Raw genomic sequence first — 22,777 nt, forward strand, 5'->3', positions numbered from 1 at the left:
TAAGGCCATCTGAGACAGAAGCTTGGTACGGGAGGGAGCAAAGAGAAAAGCACATCAAAATGTTTAAAATCACTCCCGGCACATATTCAGGATGGCCACACTGTGCTGACGCATGCGAGCCAGAAGCCATCATGTGGCCGCCTACGTTCTCTGTGTGTTTTCTAAATGCTTGCTCCACGTGTTCACGAGTGGGGTGTGGGTGTGTGGTGTGGCCTCCTTAAAGTCTGGTCCTAAAACGTCGTGACAGTTGGCTTCAGAGCAGGGTGAGAAAACTTGGCCCGGCCCCACCTACAAGGAGCTGAAGACTTAAAAAAAACTAGCTACGAGGGACTGTGTTAAAGATTTTAATGTACAAACGAAAGGTTGTCCAGGAACATGAGGAAAATTTATCTTTTTTTTTAAAGAATTATGGGCAATATACAGGTGGTTTAATTACTTTGCATGGGTGCCTCGGGGCCACCCTGTATGTTGGAATCACTGGCCACAATCAGCACCATGAAGGACGTGCCGTGAGTGTCCTTCCACTCGGCCAAAACCAGGGGCCGTGTTGGAAACTCTGCACTCCCCATGTGGCCTGGGCACTGACCAACGGCAACAGATGCTGGTCACACGTCCCTGGATGTCTGCATCCTGGGTGAGCCCAGCCCTGGCTCTTTCCGGGCCGTGTCACCCACTGGACATCTTCCTCCATGGGAACCATTAAAGACTTCACGTTCTGAGTCTCCTCTCTGTGATAGCTCTGCCCGAGCTTTGTCACTCATTGGTGCAGTTGTTTGTTCTCAAGTATGGGAGCTTCCGGAGGGCCTCTGGCCAGGTCCTACACACATTTATGGAACCTCAACTTTGTGCCAGACCCTGTGCCGAGTGTTAGGGAAAGAGAAGTGAGTAGGAGTCGGTCCCCGCCTTCACGGGGCTCAGTTTCGCCGCAGAGCCAAGGACTGTGCATCAGCACTGAATGCAACTGAGGCCAAAGTGTGGCAAGAGAATGAGGGGGTGGTTGTCCTGCTGCTGGGTGATCCAGGGAGGCTTCCTGGAGGAAGAATCAGGGTAGAAGAATCCTCACCTTTACATGACACTGCCATCTACACAGCACTTTCCATTACAGATTATGAATGAAACACACAGTCTGATTTCCAACTTTGATCCTGAAAGCAAGCCTAGGAGAAAGGCAGGTCTGTTGCCCCAGCAATGTGCCCCGGTCTGTCATCAGAAGTGGCAAAGCCGGGGCCAGAGCCCGAGTCCCCTGAGTCCCCATCCCTCTCTCCTCCTCTGCACAGCCAAGCAGAGGCTGCGGGGATGGAGAGAAATGAGCACACACGAGCGACTGAGGAGAGAGAACAGATCGAACTTGGTGATGGGCAGTCGTTGGAAGTAGCAAGAGGTGGAGTCAAGGATATGCCCTCAGAGTCTCGTTTGGCCCACTGGTCCTGAGTTGGGAACATGCGAGCAGCAGAGATCTAGGGTAAATAAAGTGACGTGTTCAATTTTGGGTATTGAGTTGCACAGGCATGTGGAACAGCGTCCTGTGAGTGGAGGTGTTGTGTGGGTCTAGAGAAAGATCTGGGCCCAATCAGCCACTCTTAGGAATTCTGCTTAGAGCGTGGAGTATTATACTTCTTTTGTTTTTAATGTTTATTTTTGAGACAGCATGAGCGGAGGAGAGGGGAGAGAGAGAGACAGACAGACAGACAGAATCCGAAGCAGGCTCCAGGCTCTGAGCCGTCAGCACTGAGCCCGACGCAGGGCTCGAACTCACGAGCTGTGAGATCATGACCTGAGCTGAGCCACCCAGGCGCCCCTTACGCTTCTAAAGTATGACAAGATGAAAATCGTAATAGTGTTTGCTTCCAAATATTGGGAAGAGGAATGAGAAGGCAGGGTAGAGTAAGTACATAGGGGTCTTCATGGAAAGGGCTTCAGGAAAGGCCAAGTAACAGAGTTAGGAACTTATTACATAAAAGGGAAAAGTAACTCCCAGAAAAACTAAGACTCATTAAACCAATGAAAACCGGTCGTGGTGGGCGAGAGCAGGCCGTGGGAGGGAGCACAAATACACTACATCATCATTCAAGGTGGAGGGCTGAGAGGCTGGTGAATAACAAACCGAGCTACTGATTACATAAACCTCCAAACGTACTGTACAGACTTTCCAAATCATCATAAGGAAAACATTTACCACCCGAATACATCTGAACCGATAAGACAATTCAAGAAGGCAAGTGGTTATATATTTAACACACAAAACCTGTTTTCTTGTACGCAGGTATGAGTCAGAAAAAAATAATGAAGGGTCACATTGAAAACACCTATATAGGGGCACCTGGGTGGCTCATTCGGTTACAGTGTCCGACTTCGGCTCAGGTCATGATCTCACAGTTCGTGGGTTCGAGCCCTGCGTGGGGCTGTTTGCTGACAGCTCAGAGCCTGGAGCCTGCTTTGGATTTTGTGTCTCCCTCTCTCTCTCTGCCTATGTCCTCTGCTCATGTTCTGTCTCTCTAAATAAACAAACAAACAAACAAACATTAAAAAAAAACAAGCATGTAGAGGAAATTTGGCAAAGGACTTATTTTCTGAATATATAAAGATCCCGTGTAATGGTTTCTTCTTCGCTCATCCCTCACCAGCTTAGATTCCATGTTGCAAACGCTCCTTCGCAAATCAGGACTCCTCTCCCCCGTTCTGAATTATCTGCCAGGTAAAATGCCAAAGTCGGTTGAACCCAGGTTGCCTTCTTACTTTCTAAATCCAACAGAAAACTACCGCTAGACCAAATCATGTTCATACAATGGGCTGATAGTTGTTTCAACTTTCAGTTCCTGACTGCAAACCTCAGAAGGCCAGAGACTGACTGGGCAATTCTGTGAAGCTTCTCTGGTACATCTGTTTTCACCGGGTCTGGGATGGATTATTTATTTTTTGAATTTATTTATTTTGAGAGAGCATGAGCAGGGGAGGGGCAGAGACAGAGAGAGAAGGGGGAGAGAGAATCCCAAGCAGGCTCCGCACTGTCAGGGCAGAGCCCAACACGGGGCTCAAAACCCACAAACCGTGAGGTCATGACCTGAGCCGAAACCAAGAGTCGGATGCTTAACCGACCGAGCCACCCAGGCTCTCCAAGATGGATTGTTGCAAGCCAGCAATCTCCATCAGAGAGGATAGAAACAGTCTGCCTTTACTGGGAAGGGAAGCAGCACACGTTCATTGTCTTGCCCCAGGGTATATGAACCCTTCCGGACCTTGAGCCTTGGCGTTTCATGGGGCATGATGCTGGGTCCACCATTTCGAAGACTTCATGCTATCTACCTGATGAGCCTGACTGATGACCTGATTGACCTTCAAAAGCCAGGGAAACCTATCAAGTGCTTCCTCTCCTTAGTGGCAGGAGATGAGGGCCAAGGGGAGGCAGGAGGTGCGACCCCTCCTGTACTTAGGCTGCCGCTTACATCCCTCACCCGCCAGCAGAAACTAAAATTGTATGACACAGCTCATCAGATATTGATAAATATAAGTGCTATATTGAAAACAAAACCTATGGGGCGCCTGGGTGGCTCGGTCGGTTAAGCGTCCGACTTCGGCTCAGGTCATGATCTCACGGTCCGTTGGTTCGAGCCCCGCATCGGGCTCTGTGCTGACAGCTCAGAGCCTGGAGCCTGTTTCAGATTCTGTGTCTCCCTCTCTCTCTGCCCCTCCCCCGTTCATGCTCTGTCTCTCTCTGTCTCAAAAATAAATAAACGTTAAAAAAAAAAAAAATTTAAAAAAAAAAAAAAAAAAAGAAAAAAAAAGAAAACAAAACCTATAATGATACACTCAAAACTAAAAAATACTCCTGTGACGGGCTCCAGGTTTGGGGCGTGCTCAAAGGGCTTTGATTTATAATGTTTTATTTTCTTAGGAGGAAAATGTACTTAGGGCTCACTTGCGCAGTTAAAGTTGGTATTGATGAGCTGGAAGATAAACACGCCCCACCAAAAAGCAAGTAATTACAGGTGCGCCTGGGGGGCTCAGTCTGTTGAGCGACTGACTTCGGCTCAGGTCATGATCTCACAGTTCATGAGTCTGAGCCCCGCATCGGGCTCTGTGCTGACAGCTCAGAGCCTGGAGCCTGCTTTGGATTCTGGGTCTCCCTCTCTCTGCCCCTTCCCTGCTCATGCCTCTGTCTCTTTTTTTTCTCAAAAGTAAGTAAACATTTAAAAAATGGAATGGGAATGCAAGCTGGTACAGCCACTCTGGAAAACAGTATGGAGGTTCCTCAAAAAACTGAAAATAAAACTACCCTACGACCCAGCAATGGCACTACTAGGTATATATCCAAGGGATACAGATGTGCTGTTTCGAAGGGACACATGCACCCCCATGTTTATAGCAGTGCCATCAACAATAGCCAAAGTATGGAAAGAGCCCAAATGTCCATCGATGGATGAATGGACAAAGGTGTGGTATATACATATATATTTATATATGTACACACACACACACACACACACACACAATGTAATATTACTTGGCAATCAAAAAGAATGAAATCGTGCCATTTGGAACTAAGTGGATGGAGGGTATTATACTAAGTGAAATTAGTCAGAGAAAGACAAATATTACATGACTTCACTCATATGAGGACTTTAAGAGACAAAACAGATGAACATAAGGGAAGGGAAACAAAAATAATATGAAAACAGGGAGGGGGACAAGACAGAAGAGACTGAAATATGGAGAACAAACAGAGGGTTACTAAAGGGGGTGTGGGAGGGGGGATGGGCTAAATGGGCAAGGGACACTAAGGAATCTACTCCTGAAATCATTGTTGCACTAGATGCTAACTAATTTGGCTTTAAATTATAAAAAATTAAATGTAATTCAAAAAAAAAATAAAAATAAAAAATTGAGAAAAAAAACCCAACAAGTAATTACAAATGGTTCTCTACCCACTTACCTAAATACCTTCACTGCCGGTCCCTTATAACTTAGTATTTACCATCTAAAACAGCGGCTAGTGAACTATAGCCCATAGGCCAAATCTGGCCAGTCACCTGTTTTTATAAATAAAGTTTTGTTAGAAGAGAGCCGTGCTCATCATTTATGCATTATGTGGGGGCGCCTTCCATACAATGGCCAAGTAGCCACAACAGAGACTTTCATGGCTCATAAAGCCAAGATATTTACTGTTTGGCCCTTGACAGGAAAAGTTTGCTGACCTCTGACTCCTTAACTTAATTGGTTTCCCCGGTACCTTCTTATGGCTCTGGGTTCAGCTGGAGTGTCCCCTCCTGAGAGGGGCTTGCTTGCTTGGTCGGCCCTTCCGCAGCCTGACCTTCCTGTATTCCTGATCCCTGCCTTCCATTTACCCCATCATGGTGCTTCCTTCTGTGCTGGAAAGTGCACCCCAGAGAGCTCCGTATTTGTGCACTTAGCTCGGGGCCAAAGACTGCATTAAACATATGAAAACTGGAGGCCAGAAATAGGGCCGATTCTGGGAACATCTGAGCCACACCACATACTCACCTTGGACAGCTAACTGTCCCTGAGGCTGTTTCTTCACCAGGAAACTGGGGGCAATGAAAGTACTTCTTTAAAAGGCTAAAAGGAGAGAATCTATGTTAATTACACACCACAGTAATTCGTACACTGTCATTTCATTTTAGCCTAACTCCCTTTCTTGACGGAGGAGGTGACTCAAGTGCGGAGAGGGGCTGGTAGGACTCATTCCTACAGCAGATTAGTCAGTGGTTGGGGCTAAAATGCAGCCTCCAGACTCCACTGCTTCCCACACCTTCACCTGGCCGTGCCAACCTGTGGGCGGATTACCCGGAGCCTCTCGGAACCGAAGGAGTTGAGTTCATTTGAAAAACTAAAAACTGGGGCACCTGGGTGGCTCAGTCAGTTAAGCGCAGAGTTCGGCTCAGGTCATGATCTCGCGGTCCCTGAGTTCCAGCCCCGCGTCGGGCTCTGTGCTGACAGCTCAGAGCCCGGAGCCTGCTTCGGATTCTGTGTCTCCCTCTCTCTCTCTGCTCCTTCCCCACTTGTGCTCTGTCCCTCTCTGTCTCTCAAAAATAAACATTAAAAGAATTTTTAAAAACTGGTATTAATGAATGAAATTCAGGGTATGGTATTTACAAATCTGTCTTTAAGAAAAGGATTATGCAGAAATGTGAGAATAAAAATGCATAATACACAAGTTTCATTCTTTTCTTTATATATGCAAAGACCTTTGCTTTAAGTAGCTACAAAGCTAATAATACAGTGTTATTTCAAGTTTACCTTCTCCTTCTGTGGCATTAACACCTGGATAAATTCATTTTAGGCAGCCTGGAGGAAACAGGGCTGAGGGCACTTGCCACCCTGTTAAACAGTCGCCAAGGAAAGCAGAAATGTTGGGGAAAAGGCAGTTGTAACACAGAGCAAAAATCGACCTGATTATGTGTAGTCGTTTTAAAGGCGAGCCCTTCAATCTGCCAATTGTGTGATTTTTTTTTTTTTACAGATCAAATTGGATCATGCTTGCAACATTTTTTCATCTCTAGCTACAAACCAATAGTCATTCGTTCCCTCCTGTTTAAATTCTATTAAACTCAAAATCAAGGAACAGGCACTGGATTTGTCCCTCAATGCTTATGACTTTTTTACAAAGTAAAACAATCTTAGAAACGGATTAAAGATGCTTCAATCAGCCTTAAAGCAACCGTAAAGATGCTGTTAATGATCCTTTTCACAAAATACAGAAAACGTCATAAAAGAAGGAATACTGATTTTTATCGAACCTACTTTGATGGTAGACTTCACACTGATTTGATCTTAACATTACGAGATAGGTTTCAACGCACCTATCTTATGTTAGGTGTGGAAACGGTGCCTCTGAGAGGTCAAACACTTCACTGGGGGTCTGAGTAAGGAGGTTGACTGGCATTCCATCTAAGTGTGCTTGTCTTCCTAGAGTGCACAATAATAACACCATGACCAAGAGCGTGGCCCAGGGCCAGGAGCCCCCTTTACTCCAAGCCTGCTACTTGCCAACTCTGTTAACTTTGAGCAAAGTGGGTAATCAAAGACCCTATTTTCATGTGCATGAAAGAGGCATCATTAGAACCATACCTCCCCGAGGGGGAGGTTCTTAGAATGGCACTTTCTTAGCCCAGCGGGCCTGCTCTCAATCCTGGGCCTGGCTCAGTCCCCTCTCCTGGCCTCTGCCCACCAGGAGCACCCAAGGACTCCCTGCAGCGGGCCACCTCCCACATGATTTCCAGTAAGTGTTCCTCCATGGGTTCTGTCTGTGCAAACTCTCCCCCCCTTCTTCCTTCTCAGCTCAAACACTCTGAGTAGGTACACTAGCAAGAAAGGAGACAGAAAGAGAAAGAAAATAAAGAACCCCTAATTGGCCACAGCAGCCCCGGCTCCTAGGAGAGAGAGAGACATAGTTTCTTTTTGGGATTGTCTTTTATTTACCAGAACGCAGTGATGGGGCATTGAATCACTGATGAGCTAGCCCCGAGGCAAACAGAACGAGTTGTTCTGCACACTAAAGTAAGAATGTTAGCTTTTCAAGGATTAGCTATAGAAGGAAGGGTCTGGGAGGGAGGGAGGAGCCCAAAAAGAAGTGTTGGGCTTAATGGGGGAGGGGAGGGAAGGGGAGGGGAGGGGTTTTAATCTAGCAGTGGCCAGGAGAGTTTTGCAAAACGAGGGCCTAATATCCCACTGTAAGGTATCGTCTGAATGTTAACCCACAAACCTCCCCAAACCCTCCAACTTAACTCCAAACAAGCCCCCAAGGTCTGTCACCTACAGTGGTGAAGGAATCCGAGCGGTGCCCAGTGTGGGATGGAGTGATGTGTCTGGAACAAGAATGAGAGGCCTGGTGGAGCATCCAGAAGCCAGACGAAATCAGCGGATGCTGGCTCTCTGAAGTAAGGGGTGATGGTGGGGAGGAGTGCGAGGCCCTACTGGAGTGACAGTGAAGGGTGACATGGAGGTGGCAGCGTCAGGCTAAATTAAATCTTTCTTTTTTTTTAACTATAGAAAACGGGTCTGTTGATGTTTTGTGAGTCACAAGGGACAAACTCTACGGTCTACAGAATCATACAATTGTGTTGACAGTAGTTCAGCAGGGTAATAGGGGGCTTTGACCTAGCATGACAGGTGGTCCTGGAGGTGGCCTAATCTTGACCTCTTAAGTGTGCCATTTTATGTTGGAGGAGCCAAGCATCTCCAAGTGCATGCCCTCCTGCCCCGCTGAGATCTTAACCATATCACAAGAAATGTTAATTTACGTCACAGTGTGTAGAGTGGACAAAGCTTGGCCTTGGGGGTAAAAACAGATGTGTATTCAACGAAAGGGTGGACCTACGCTGGCCAACTCCATCTTGTTCTGTGTCCTCCACCTTGACCACACCTCCTCCCCTTGGGTAACCTCCCGCTCACCCGTTCAAACTTCCCAATCAAAACATGCCCGGTGACCTGTGTAACAGGACTCCGACCCTTCCCCAGCCAGTCGGCTGAGGCCACGACCCTTCCCCAGCCAATCGGCTGAGGCCACAGCCATTACCTCACCAACTGCCCCTAGACCCCTATAAAACCTTTGTGATTTGAAACTCGCTCCCTCTCTCTGGTATCTCACTGCTGCATTGGTGCAGGTAGGAGATTGAGCTCAAGCTAGCTCGAATAAAGGCTCTTTGCTTTTGCATTGGACTCGGCTCCCTGGTGGTCTTTGAGGATCACGAATTCTGGGCATAACATTTGGGGGCTCGCCCGGGATCCCCAAGACCCCCAAGGGACCCCCAACCCAGAGAGCCTGACTGGCCATGGTTAGCGTCTGTTCGTTCCATCTTTTCTGTGTGAGCTCATTTCTGAAATTCTGATAGTGCCCGACGCGGTCTAAGTGGACGCACTGGAGGACCATGGGCCAGGAGTTTCGGAAGACGTTCCGATCCTCCCTTTTGGAGGGATGTGGAATCCCCTCACCGGTTTTGGAGGGACGTGGAATCCCCTCATCGGTTTTGGAGGGATGTGGAATCCCCTCATTGGTTTTGGAGGGACGTGGAATCCCTTCAAAGGTCTGAGACAAGGCGGGTTGCTCCCGCCAGTCGGCATCAGGCCATCTAGCTTTCAGTTTTGGAGGGATGTGGAAGCCCCTCAAAGGTCTGAGCTAGCTTTCAGTTTTGCTTCCATGGAGTTGGAAGACTGTTTCTAAGGGCCCTCTGTTCGTCTGTTTCTGTGTTTCTCTGTTTTGTTCTGTGGACTTACTGGACGGATGTTATGGGACAGACTCAGACCACCCCTCTACCCAACCCTCTTGGCTTAGGCCCTTCCTAGCCCCGCTCCCTCTGGAGCCAAAACCCATTCTTGCTTTGCAGGGGACAAAGAAGAAGGAAAACAAGAAAAGTCTTACTCAGCCTTTAGCACCCCTCTACCCTGTCCTACAAGGGGGGACTGAAGAAGAATTAATTTTTCCTCCCCCATATAACCCCCCTAGGATGCCAGAAGAACACCATCCTCCCCCTCCGGGGGAGGCAGACGCTGTTCCGAGAGCGGGAGGCGGAAACCCTCCAGTGGGAAGCCTGCCCTTCACCAGACAAAGGGCTCAGAGGGAGCAATCCACCTCCGCCGCCGACTCCACTGTTCTGCCCCTGCGAGCCATCGGACCCCCAGAGGCAGAGGGGAATCAGCCCCATCACTATTGGCCTTTCGCCACTAGTGACCTCTACAATTGGAAAGCTCAGAATCCTAAGTTTTCCGAGAAACCGGCAGGGCTTATTGATTTATTAGACTCTGTTCTTTTTACTCATCAGCCCACGTGGGATGATTGCCAGCAGCTTATGCAGGTCCTGTTCACGACTGAAGAAAGAGAAAGAATCCTCAATGGGGCCCGAAAACTAGTTCGGGCACAGACGGGAATCCCATCACCAACCAGGCTCAGATAGATGCCTCCTTCCCCTTAACTCGGCCCCAGTGGGATTTCAACACGGCAGAAGGTAAGGAGAGGCTCCGGGTCTACCGCCAGACTCTAATGGGGGGGGTCTCCGAATGGCTGCTAGAAAGCCGACCAATTTGGCCAAGGTAGGAAATGTACAACAGGGAAAAGATGAATCTCCGGCTGCCTTTTTAGAACGGATCATGGAGGCATTCCGTACCTATACGCCCCCCCCCCATGGATCCAGAGGCTCCGGAAAAAGGCAGCTGTTATCATGGCCTTTGTAAACCAATCGGCCATAGACATTAGGAGAAAATTACGGAAAATAGATAGACTAGGAGAAAAAAGTCTGCAGGGCTTACTGGTGGTAGCCGAAAAGGTATACAATAACCGGGAGCCTCCTGAGGACAAGCAGGCTCGCGCCGTGGCGGCTGCCAGCAGCAGTAAGCAGACTCGAGACCTGGCCAGAACACTACTAGCTACCACTGCTGACTTCCCCGAGGAACGAGACCGCCGTCTCCGGCAGCTGGCAGACGACGCAAGAAAAGGTAAAGGAACCACCAAGGGGGGGAAGCAGAGGCTGCAGAAGGATCAGTGCGCATACTGCAAGGAGATAGGGCACTGGGCCCGAGATCGTCCAAAAAGGGCCGGCGGGAAGGGAAGCAAGACTGATGGAGTAAAAGTCCTGGAGCTAGATGAACTGAGTGATTAGGGGAGTCGGGGTTCGGACCCTCTCCCCGAACCCAGGGTAACTCTTAAAGTGGAGGGGACCCCTGTTGACTTCCTCGTCGACACCGGAGCACAACATTCGGTCCTCCGCACCCCACAAGGAAAACTAGCCAGCGAGAAGTCCTGGGTACAAGGGGCGACTGGTATGAGCCAGTATTCACGGACTACCCGAAGAACGGTAGATTTGGGGACGGGTTGGGTATCCCACTCCTTTATGGTAATACCAGAATGCCCCCACCCGCTGTTAGGACGGGACTTACTGACCAAGATTGGAGCTCAGATAACTTTCAGACAAGGGGGGCCTCAGGTCACCGATGGCAAGGGCCACCCCATCCGGGTCCTGACCGTGAAACTGGAGGATGAATACCGCCTCCACCAGGAGGCCCTCCTGAGAGAGGATAATATAGACAGATGGCTACGAGAATTCCCCTCGGTTTGGGCAGAGACGGTGGCGGGGGGGCGGGGGGGGGAGATAGGACTAGCCGCTCACAGGACCCCAGGCCTGGTAGAGCTCAAGCCAGGAGAGAGTCCGGTAAGGATCAAACAATACTCCTGTCTCAGGAGGCCCGGAAGGGGATCCAGCCACACATCTGGAGACTACGACGCCTAGGGGTACTAGTTCCTTGCCAGTCGGCCTGGAACACCCCCTACTGCCGGTCAAAAAGCCTCACACAAATGACTACCGACTGGTACAAGACCTCCGGGAAGTAAATAAGAGGGTCGCGGACATACACCCAACTGTTCCCAACCCATATACTCTCTTGAGCTCCTTGGCGCCCTCCAGGGTCTGCTATACTGTACTAGATTTAAAGGACGCCTTCTTCAGTCTGTCGTTGGCACCCCAGAGCCAACCCTTGTTCGCCTTCGAGTGGCATGATCCGGAGGAGGGCTACAGTGGGCAACTCACCTGGACACGGCTACCTCAGGGATTCAAAAATTCGCCCACCATCTTCGACGAGGCACTACACGAGGACCTGGGTGAGTACAGAAGGGAGCACCCTGGCCTCACCCTCCTGCAGTACGTAGATGACATCTTGATTGCTGCCGACACGGCCAAAGACTGTGAGCGAGGGACCCAGGACCTGCTGGCTACCCTGGGGGCCTTAGGGTACCGGGCATCCGCAAAGAAGGCTCAGATATGCAGGGAGAGGGATATATCCTGGAGGGCAGACAGCGGTGGTTATCAGATGCCAGAAAAAAAACTGTCCTAAAGATCCCTACTCCCACCTCCCGAAGAGAAGTAAGGGAATTCCTAGGATCAGCCGGCTACTGCCGCCTCTGGGTTCCAGGTTTTGCTGAGATCGCCAGGCCCCTATATGAAGCTACCAAAGAGGGGGAAACATTTAAATGGGCTGAAAAAGAATCAGTTAAAAAAGGCCCTCCTAAGTGCCCCAGCCCTGGGCCTACCAGACATTACGAAGCCCTTCCACCTCTTTGTAGACGAACATAAGGGAATAGCAAAAGGGGTTCTAGCTCAAGCCTTAGGCCCCTGGAACCACCCAGTGGCTTAAGGACGGACTATAAAAAATAAGCAGGAGATATTTAACCTGCTTATGGCCTTATGGCTTCCTGCCAAGCTAGCCATTATCCACTGCCAAGGGCACCAAAAAGCTGATAACCCAGTAGCTAGAGGTAATCAAAAGGCTGACCACGCAGCCAAAGCAGTAGCCCTTACTTCAGTCCCCACCATGACCATACAACTACTGGACCCAGAGACCCGGTTTTACCAGACCAGCCCAAATACTCCCAGGAGGAGTTACAGCAGATCAAGAAACTCCCCATGGCCCAGGAGATAAAGGGATGGTGGTATACACCTAACAAGGAGCTCGTGCTGCCAGACCAGCTCGGAGTCTCAATATTAGAGCACATGCATCGGTCTACTCACATGGGGGCCCGAAAATTAAAAGACTTAATCTGACATGCCGGAATCAAGATTCACCAACAGGACACCAAAATAGAGCAAGGTGTATCTGCCTGCAAGACCTGCCAACTCACCAACGTGAGAGCCACATCAAATAAAAAAGGAACCAGGCTCCTATAGAGCTCAGGACCGGTAGAAAGAATGAATAGAACCCTAAAAGAGACCCTTACCAAATTAACCATGGAGACTAGTGGGGACTGGTTGACTCTCCTACCGTATGCCCTTTACCGGGTTAGGAATACTCCTTACACCTTGGGTTTTACTCCCTACGAGATCATGTTTGGCAGGCCACCCCCTATTATTCCCAACCTTCAAGCTGAACTTCTTGCTAAGTTTAAAGATCAAGTACTTTTTCTTTCCTTGAGAGGGCTCCAGAAGGTGCACGAGGACATTTGGCCGTGCCTCCGTGCCATCTGTGAGGCTGGCCCGACCCCGACACCTCATCAGTACAGGCCGGGAGACTGGGTCTACATCAAGAGGCACCACCGAGAGACCCTCGAGACGCACTGGAAGGGACCCTACATCATGGTGCTGACAACCCCCACCACTCTCAAAGTAGACGGCATCGCGACCTGGGTCCATCACACCCACGTTCGGCCAGCGGACCCCTCCTCGATCCGGAAGGACTTCGTCATGCGATGGGCCGTCAATTGGGACCAACACAACCTGCTCAAGCTCAAGCTATAGCGCATTCGACCCACCTAGTATTTGTAACTCTGTTAACTCTGCTTGTCATTGCTCATGCTGCCGGGAGTCCCCAAGCCCCCCAAAACATCACCTGGCAGATCATAGACACCAGCTTGGGGACAATACGTAATCAGACCTCCCAGAGCCACCCCAGGGACACTTGGTTCCCAGAACTTTGCATAGACCTCCAAACTCTGTTCCCCTTGTCACCATACATGCCCGGATTACAAAATAGAAATGCAGCCGGTCCCATGATTGGGTCCGCAAGCTACATGACAAGGGGGGAATGAAAGGGTGGACCTACGCCGGCCAACTCCATCTTGTTCTGTGTCCTCCACCTTGAGTGACTATGTCCCCGACATGCCCCCTTTCCGGGAAAATCGCAGAAACCTCACACCACGCATCCTCCCCTTGAGTAACCTCCCGCTCAACCGTTCAAACTTCCCGATCAAAACATGCCCGGTGACCTGTGTAACAGGACTCCGACCCTTCCCCAGCCAATCGGCTGAGGCCACGACCCTTCCCCAGCCAATCGGCTGAGGCCACAGCCATTACCTCACCAACTGCCCCTAGACCCCTATAAAACCTTTGTGATTTGAAACTCGCTCCCTCTCTCCAGTATCTCACCGCTGCATTGGTGCAGGTAGGGGACTGAGCTCGAGCTAGCTCGAATAAAGGCTCTTTGCTTTTGAATTGGACTTGGCTCCCTGGTGGTCTTTGGGGATCACGAATTCTGGGCATAACATTCAATACCTGATCTTCTCGCTTGTGGCAGTGTGATTCAGGCGAGTTACCAAAAATATCTGGGCCTGAGTCTTCTCATCTTATCAACCCGAATGCATCATTACTTGCTTTGTCCCAATCACAGTGTGCTTTGGACTGTGCCAGAAATTAAGGATCAATGGGATTTAAGTGATAGTAGGAAGATCATAGCAGCAGCTCTCCTCCCCTTTTTTCTGGATTACTGGAATCGCTCTCTTAAGGGAATACCTGCCTTTAGACTCTTCCAGGCTAAATTAAATCTTGTCTACAAGGACGGTGTACCCTGACTGGTGTACAGATTATAACAATTGCAGATTTCATGATGAGCCAGACGGAATTGTCAAATTATGGCTAGAGTCTATTTTTCTTCCACAAGATAGGCTAAATTTGTGCGTGCCTTCCAAGATGAAAGTTTACTGTGGATATCCATGACCCTCGAGGTTAGTGGATCAGTAGAAATGAGACACACAGATATTTAACCCAGTACAATCCAACCAAAAAGGCAGGGCAGTGGACACGGCTCCCTGGTGTCCTTGGTTGGTGGGTGATGAGGCCAGTGTTGGAGGGAGGCACCATCAGGTCAGAGCACACCAGCCAAGTACCCTAGATTCTGGCTTTTTTGGCCCTCCAAGCCCCGAGGCCCAGGTCATCAGCATCTCAATCAACCCAACCTGCTGTGTAAGTACCACATCATCATCGGGACCAGGTTCCAAAGTTGATTTTGTGCAAAGAGCTCTCCCATATTATTGAAATGTTCAGTTTTAATAGTTCCAAGTGCTGTTGACTTTTCACCTCAAAACTATGAATGCTCGTTATAGTAAAGTATTTGCAAGAACATTTTCTTGGAAAATATCACACTTAGATTTATAAATGGTGCTTGCCATTGGAAGTTCACTTGCTATCACAAAGAGGATTCACTCACTGACAATGACTTCACTGGACCAGTTCATGTTGACTCATCTGGTATAGACAGATGGGGAAGAATCTCTTAGAATTAGTATGCTTCTAAAGGTATTTCCACTTTGTTTTTTTTTTTTTTTAATTTTTTTTTTCAACGTTTTTTATTTATTTTTGGGACAGAGAGAGACATAGCATGAACGGGGGAGGGGCAGAGAGAGAGGGAGACACAGAATCGGAAACAGGCTCCAGGCTCTGAGCCATCAGCCCAGAGCCCGACGCGGGGCTCGAACCCACGGACCGCGAGATCGTGACCTGGCTGAAGTCGGACGCTTAACCGACTGCGCCACCCAGGCGCCCCAGGTATTTCCACTTTGTAAATAAACTTATTTGGTGAGAGAGGAAAAAAAAAAGAGTAACAAAGTATCTTTTAAGTACAACATGGATGGGGCAAGGTGGTGAGAGTGGCATGGTTTTGCAGTCTCCTCAAATGACAAAAACAAGTAGAGTAACGGGGATAGAAAAAAAGAAACAGTGTATAAAGTGGAAACACAAAAAGAAAATCAGTCGAAGAAAAAGATCAAAAGGATTCAAGAGAAAGTGATGGAGAGAAGAGAGGCAAAGAAGATCCAACATATGCATAATAGGCCCCTCCCCAGCCCCACCCCCGACACAACACAAGGACAGAAGGTAAAAGGTAGTCGAGTGAACAAATATAAGCCACTATTAAAGAAAACTTTCCTGAAAACAAACCAAGAAACTGACTTAAACCTGTATATTTAAACAGGACGGTGTTGTGCTTGGACCAGAACAGTCAACTCCAAGACACTGTCTGTTAATTTTATTAGAATTTACAGAATAGAAATCCTTTTGGCATAGGTGAAATGACCAGGTAATTTACAAGGTATTACACCTTCGCACAATACTTTTAAGTTAAAACACAATGGACAAAATTAAGTAACATAGTACAGATACCCAAGAAAGAAAATGTGAGTCATTACTTGAAAAGTTTTTTATTTACTCATTTTGAGAGAGAGACAGAGTGCAACTGGGGAGGGGGCCAGAGGGGGGGAGAGAGAGAGAGAGAGAGAGCGAGTCCCAGGCAGGCTCCACATTGTCAGCACAGAGCTCAATGCAGGGCTCAAACTCACAAATCATGAGATCATGACCTGAGCTGAAGTCAGATGTTTAACCAACTCAGCCACCCAGGCACTCTGAGCCATTTTTTAAAATTCAGCCCAAATGCCCTTCAAGTATGAAGGCTATAGACAAATTGTGATAAAGTTGAGGGAATCAGGGAATAATGCGACTGTGTGGCCTTCCTGAGTAATCTACTAAATAATATGCTTCAGACAACCAAGAAATGTTTAGAGAAGCTTTTGCTAAGAGCTACTGAGGAGCACTGAATATATTTAACTGTAGAATAAAGACTAATAAGCATAGGGTGAAGAACACTATGTATTTGTCATATCCTCTGATAACAAAGATGTAATTCAGCTATCAAAACTGGGGAGAGAAGGGAAAAATTATATAGAAAGTAAGCTTGCTGGTGCCCTGAAAGGTACCATTTAGCACTAAACAGATACCACTTTAAGTACTTTGGGGGAGAAGAAGAAGAGGGGGAAAGAAGAGGTTACTAATTTCAATATTGTTCATAGTAAGGAACCAAAAGATCTGCACTGTCCAACATGGTAGCCACCAACTGTATGTGGCAACTTAAATTTTAAACTCATTAGCATTAAAATAAAATCTTAAGTTCAGTTTCTCAATTATACTGGCCACAATTCACACTTCATTTCTTTTTTTGTTTTCATATTTTTAAATATTTATTTTTGAGAGAGAGAGAGAGAGAAGAGTGTGAGCAGGAGAATGGAAGAGAGAGAGGGAAACACAGAATCCAAAGCAGGTTCCAGGCTCTCAGTTGTCAGCACAGAGCCCAATGTAGGGCTTGAACTCGTGGACTGCGAGATCATGACCTGAGCTGAAGTCAGACACTTAACCAAATGAGCCACCCACGTGCTCCCACATGAAACTAGTAGCTTCCACATTGGAGACCACAAATAAAGAGCATGTCCATCATTACAGAATGTTCCTTGGACAGTGTTACAAAGGACTAAGGATGCCACCCTGTGATATTAATATAAAGGTAACCGTTGAAACAAAACATCTGATCTGTGGCATTTGGTTATGGCACCCTGAGCAGATTACAGATAGGAATTCTCTGCATATTGATCTACAGACTCAACATAATCTCTATCAAAATCTCCCCTGACTTCATTGCAGAAATTGACAAACTGATCTTGAAATTCATATGGAAATTCCAGGGACCCAGAATAACAAAAATAATCTTGAAAAAGATTGGAGGACTCATACTTCTCAATTTCAAAATTTATCACAAAGATAGAGCAATCAAGGCAGTGTAGTACTGACATAAGGACAGACATAAAAACAGATTGTGTATATGTACACACACACACACACACACACACACACACACACACACACATCAATGGAAAAGAATTGAGAATCCAGAAATTAACCCTTACTTTTATAGTCAATTGATTTTTGACAAGCGTGTTAAGACAGTTCAATGGGGGAAAAATAGTCTTTTCGACAAATGACACTGAGGCAACTAGCTATACACATGGATCCCTACCTCACACTATACATAAAAATTAACTCAAAATGGACCATATACTTTAATGTAAGAATTTAAGCCATAAAACTTTTAGAAGAAAATGTAGACTAAACCTTCATGACCTTGAGTTAGGCAAAGCTTTCTTAGATATAATATTAAAAACACAAGTAAGAAAAGAAAAAATAAGTTCGAATTCATCAAAATTAAGAAGTTTTGTGCTTTTAAGGAGACCATCAAACAAGTGGCAAGACAACGTGCAGGTTAGGAGAAAATATTTGTAAATTACATTTGATAAGGGAGTTGAATCCAAATATATAAAGAAGTCTTACACCTCAGTAATAAAAATGAAAATAACCCCATTTAAAAAATAGCAATAAACAAGTTATGGAGATGTAATATACAGCATGGTAACTACAGTTAATAATACAGTATTGTAGATTTGAAAGTTGCTAAGGAAGTAATCTTTAAAGTTCTCATCACAGGGGCGCCTGGGTGGCTCAGTCGGTTAAGCAGCCGACTTCGGCTCAGGTCGTGATCTCCGCGGTCCGTGAGTTCGAGCCCCGCGTCGGGTTCTATGCTGACAGCTCAGAGCCTGGAGCCTGTTTCAGATTCTGTGTCTCCCTCTCTCTGACCCTCCCCCGTTCATGCTCTGTCTCTGTCTCAAAAATAAATAAACATTAAATAAATAAATACATAAATAAATAAAATAAAGTTCTCATCAGAGAAAAATTTCATAACTATATGGTGATGGATATTAACTAGGCTTACTGTGGTGATCACCTGACAATACATACAAATATTGGATCATTAGGTCGTACACCTGAAATTAATACACTGTACATCAATTATACCTCAATCTTAAAAAAACGGGCAATGGATCTTAACAGGCATTTCTTCAAAGAAGATATGCAAATGGCCAATAAGCACATGAAAATGTATAAACATCATCAGCTGTCAGGAAAACGCAAATCAACACCACAATGAGATACCATTTTACGCCAACTAGATGGCTAGAATCAGAAAGCCACATCCTAAGTGTTGACAAGGGTGTGGGGAAATAGGAACTCTCACACACTGCTGGTGGGGACATGCAGCCACCGTGGAAAACAGTCTGGCAATTCCTCAAAAAGTCAAAAACAAGTTACCGTATGACCCAGCGATTCCACTCCCAGGTATATAACCAAGAGAAATAAAAACATATGTCCACACAAAACCTTGTATGTGAAAACCTGTAGCAGCATTATTTATAAGAGGCAAAAAGTGGAAATAACCCAAATGTCCATGAATTTATAAAATGTGGAGTAGTCATATGATGGAACAGTATTTGGTCATAAAAAGGAATGAAATACTGAAACTTGCTAGAACATGTGTGACCTTTGAAAATATGATGCTAAGGAATCCAGTCACAGAAGACCGCATAGTGTAGGATTCCATTTATATGAAGTTTCCAAAATAGCTGCATCTATAGGGCAGAAATGAGATCAGCGATGGTCTGGTGCTGAGAAGTTTGGGGGTATCACGGAGTCCAAGCTAGTGGCTGTGCAGTGTCTTTCTGAGGTGATGAAAACGTTCTAAAGTTGGTCACGGTGGTGGTTGTATAGCTATGTGAATATGAAAAAAACAACTGAATTATACACTTTGAATATGTGAATTGTATGGGATGTCAATTACATTTAAATAAAACTGATACATATCTGGCTACAAATTTTAAAAAGGATATAAACACCCACTTGAAATAGCTAGAAAACGGGAGAAGGAGAACAAAGGAGTACAGAAATAAAGAATGAAATATAAAAACAGACACCAGTGAGATAGAAAACAAACAAAAAAGAATGAATGAATCAAAAAGTTGGTTCTCTGGGAAACAGACAAATCTAATTTTACTAAGTGGGATAACACACAGAAAAGACAAAATAGGAAAAGACAAAGGGCAGTAATCCCCCAGAGAGAATATTAAAAGTCCTGAGACTTATCTGAATAGCTGTGAAGATAAAATATAAAACCTAGGTGAAATTGATGCTTTCCCGGGAAAACTTACTTAACTCCAGTACAGAGAGAGAGAGAGAGAGAGAGAGAGAGAGAGAGAGAGAGAGAGAGGACTTAGACCAATTTTCACAGAAGAAATAGAAAACTGTACAAGTGCTCCTTCTAAAAAGGCACCAGGCATGAATGGGTTCTACCAAGCTTAAAAAAAAAGTCTAATGTAACTTATATTATAATAGGATATAACACGAGAAAAGTCTCCAAATTATTTTTATAAAGTGCATATAACTTAGATGCCAAAACTTGACACAGAGAGGAAGGAGGGGTAGAGAAAAATTCTAGACCTCTTTTGCTATGATGCAAAAATGTTAAATATCAGCAAAGAGATCCACCAGCACATGGACACATTCTACATCATGACCAAGTGGGGTTCATTCCAGCAATGCAAGGAAGAGTCCATAACCTAGTATTAACACGATATCATTAGAGTGTAAGAAAAGTATCATAGGATCATCTCCTTAAAAATGAAAAAGGCGTGTAACAAAACTCAATACCCATTCAAGTTAAAATTCTAAAAAAGGAACCGAAAGACACTTCTTTAACACGCTAAAATACAAACATCCAAGCTCCTAAGCCAGGATCATACTTAATGGGGAAAACTCTAGAGGCTGTCCTGATAAAATGAAGAAGATAAAAGAATGCCGAGTATCTCCGTTACTTACCACAGCGCTGGCGGTATTAGACAAGAGAAGACAGTTATAACCATAGAATTAGAAAGAAAGAGGAGATAATAGCTCTATTTGTAGATGCTATCATTATATATCTGGAATACCCAAAAAGTAAATTAAAACTGCTATAAATAAGGAGATAATTTAGTAATACAGAAGTCTATAAAACTGGCTTACAGGAAACGATAGTTCATGTTATACATACTTGTGGACTCACACAACCCTTCGGGCAACATCCTGTTGAAGATGATGAAAGGAAAGACATCGTTATCATAACAAAAAGAATCAATAAAATGCCTGAGAATAGCTTCCACGAGAATGCGCGAAACCCTCATGACTAAAACTATAAAGCATTCCCGAAAGACAACGTAGACTCAAATAAAAGGCAAGACAGTAATCTTGGATAGGATGACTACGCATCGTGAACATGCCAAAGGTACAGAGAGGACGGGTTCATGAGGGGACACCAGGATGGATGGGAGGACACCGGAGCCCACAGATCAATCTTAGACCACCACCCAGAGTGGGGTCACCCGACACTGCGCACTTCCTGATCTGATGCAGCGAGCACCAAACGTGGAGCCACCTCTGTGGAGGATCCGTGCCCAAAGAATTCAACCCGAGTCTCATCAAGTCTGGGATGCCGTCGACCAAATCCAGAAAGTCTTACAGGACGGTCTACCCGCTCTGTTCTAAAGAAGGAAGAGGGCTGTTACTGATTACAGGGCATTTGAGGCACATCAACCACGTGCTGTCTGCATCTTGACTTATACGACCTGTTGGAAGCCATCTGAGACCATGGAGGACATTTGAAAACAGACTGGGTAGGAGAAGATATTAAGGAATTACAGTTGGTTTTGTTAGGTGGGATAACGGTATGCTGGCTATCAGGAATAAAAGTCTTGTCTGTGAAGATATGTAATAAAATGCTTGTGGGAGAAATGATCATTTCTTTAAAATACTTAAGAAAAAAGAAAAACAATCTTGTGTGAAGGAGAAAGGAAACGAGATCGGCCTGGCATCGGAAACTGTGGAAGCTGCAAGCTGCCATCAGATGCCGACACACCTCTGTGCCCGGGGTTCATCTCTGTTAGCTTCCGGAATATTGTTCCTTTGACCGCACCCTCCCCGTTCTGCCTCATCAATTGGTCCCCTTCTCCTGAAACTTTCCTTCAGTGCACACGCCTAGGCTCCTGGGCTCCAGCTTAACACACCCTCAGAGCTACCTTCTCCAAGACCCCCCAGTAGAGCTCATAGCAAGGTCAACCCTCCTCCCCTCCCCTTTCCTCCACACCCACCCCAGAGGGCAATACCCCTGTCACAGCACTGAAACTTTCCCTGATGTCACCATCAGACTCCGTGTGACCAAATCCAATGGTCACTCTACTTAGCCCCAAGCAGCAGGTTCTGCAGACTCCTTTTTTTTTTTTTTTTAACCTTATTTATTTAGAGCAGGGGGTGGGGGGCAGAGAGAGAATCCCAAGCAGGCTCCACACTGTCAGCGCAGAGCCCGATAAGGGACTCCAACTCACGAACCACGAGATCGTGACCTGAGCGGAAATCAAGAGTTGGAAACTTCACCGACTGAGCCACCCAGGCGCCCCCTTGTAGACTCCTTCTTGAAACACATTCTTCTCCCGCTTCCACAGGCACCGCCACGTCTCCGTGAGCGAGCCCAGTCAGGCCCCGGCTTGAATGGTCATTTTGTATATTTTTAATGACTCCTCAATTTATGCTGTTAGTCCCGAGTAAGCTCTAGATCCATGCAACAACTCCAACTGGAGGTATCCCAGACATCTCAAACTCAGCACGGCTAAGACAGCACTCCTGGTCTTTCTCCCTTTGCCCAAGCCACATCTCCAGGCCACATCTGCACCTCAAGTGGTAGTACCGCGGTCCACTCAGCTGTTTCAGCCAAAGCCCGAAGTCACTCTTGCTGTGGAAAACTGCAATTCTGCGCCGTGTTTACGGTTAACGCACTGGGGCCACTTATTCTTATAAAACAGCATTTCTTTTAACGAGAAGCAACCCTCTTGCCATTTCTAATGTCCACAGAAAATGAAACCTGCGCGGGACTCGCCATTTCCTCTCCCTGGAACTCTCTTCCCTGGCTTAAGAGCCTAGCTCGCTCTTGTCTTCAAGGTCCAATCTTAGAGGCCACCCCCAGAGACGGCCATCTCCTCACCATCTGACCCAACTCACCGTCAGGTTATCCTACTCTATTTTCTTTGTAGGACTGGGCACAGCCCGAGCTTCTCGTCCGTCTTTTTCTGGAATGAGCAGTGCGTGAGAGCGGGGCCTTCGTTCTGTTCGCGGCTGTATCCGTAGCACCCGGCAGAGTTCACAGGGCTGGTCACACTTTTCAGAAACAAAAGGATTTTGAACAAGAACTGTCAGTCCGCTTGGGCCATTGTAACAAAATTCCAGAGACTGGGTGGCTTCAATAACAGCCGTTTATTTCTCAAGGTTCTGTAGGCTGGGACGTCCAACACGGAGGTGCCAGCAGATTCCTTGTCTATTGAGAACCTTCTTCC

At 46.6% G+C, this 22,777-nt stretch overlaps 1 long non-coding RNA gene across 1 annotated transcript; it reads right to left on the reverse strand.

Moving 5' to 3' along the window:
* Positions 1 to 343: 343 nt before the first annotated feature.
* LOC131517717 (uncharacterized) lies at positions 344 to 8,423 on the reverse strand. The gene is made up of 3 exons (XR_009264764.1): positions 8,336 to 8,423; positions 5,500 to 5,574; positions 344 to 1,030 (listed from the first exon to the last, which is right to left on the reverse strand). It is a non-coding gene; the product is annotated as an uncharacterized LOC131517717 (long non-coding RNA).
* Between the last annotated feature and the right edge of the window lie 14,354 nt (positions 8,424 to 22,777).

This window comes from Neofelis nebulosa, chromosome 7, assembly GCF_028018385.1.
Source record: "Neofelis nebulosa isolate mNeoNeb1 chromosome 7, mNeoNeb1.pri, whole genome shotgun sequence".
NCBI classification, from domain to species: domain Eukaryota; kingdom Metazoa; phylum Chordata; class Mammalia; order Carnivora; family Felidae; genus Neofelis; species Neofelis nebulosa.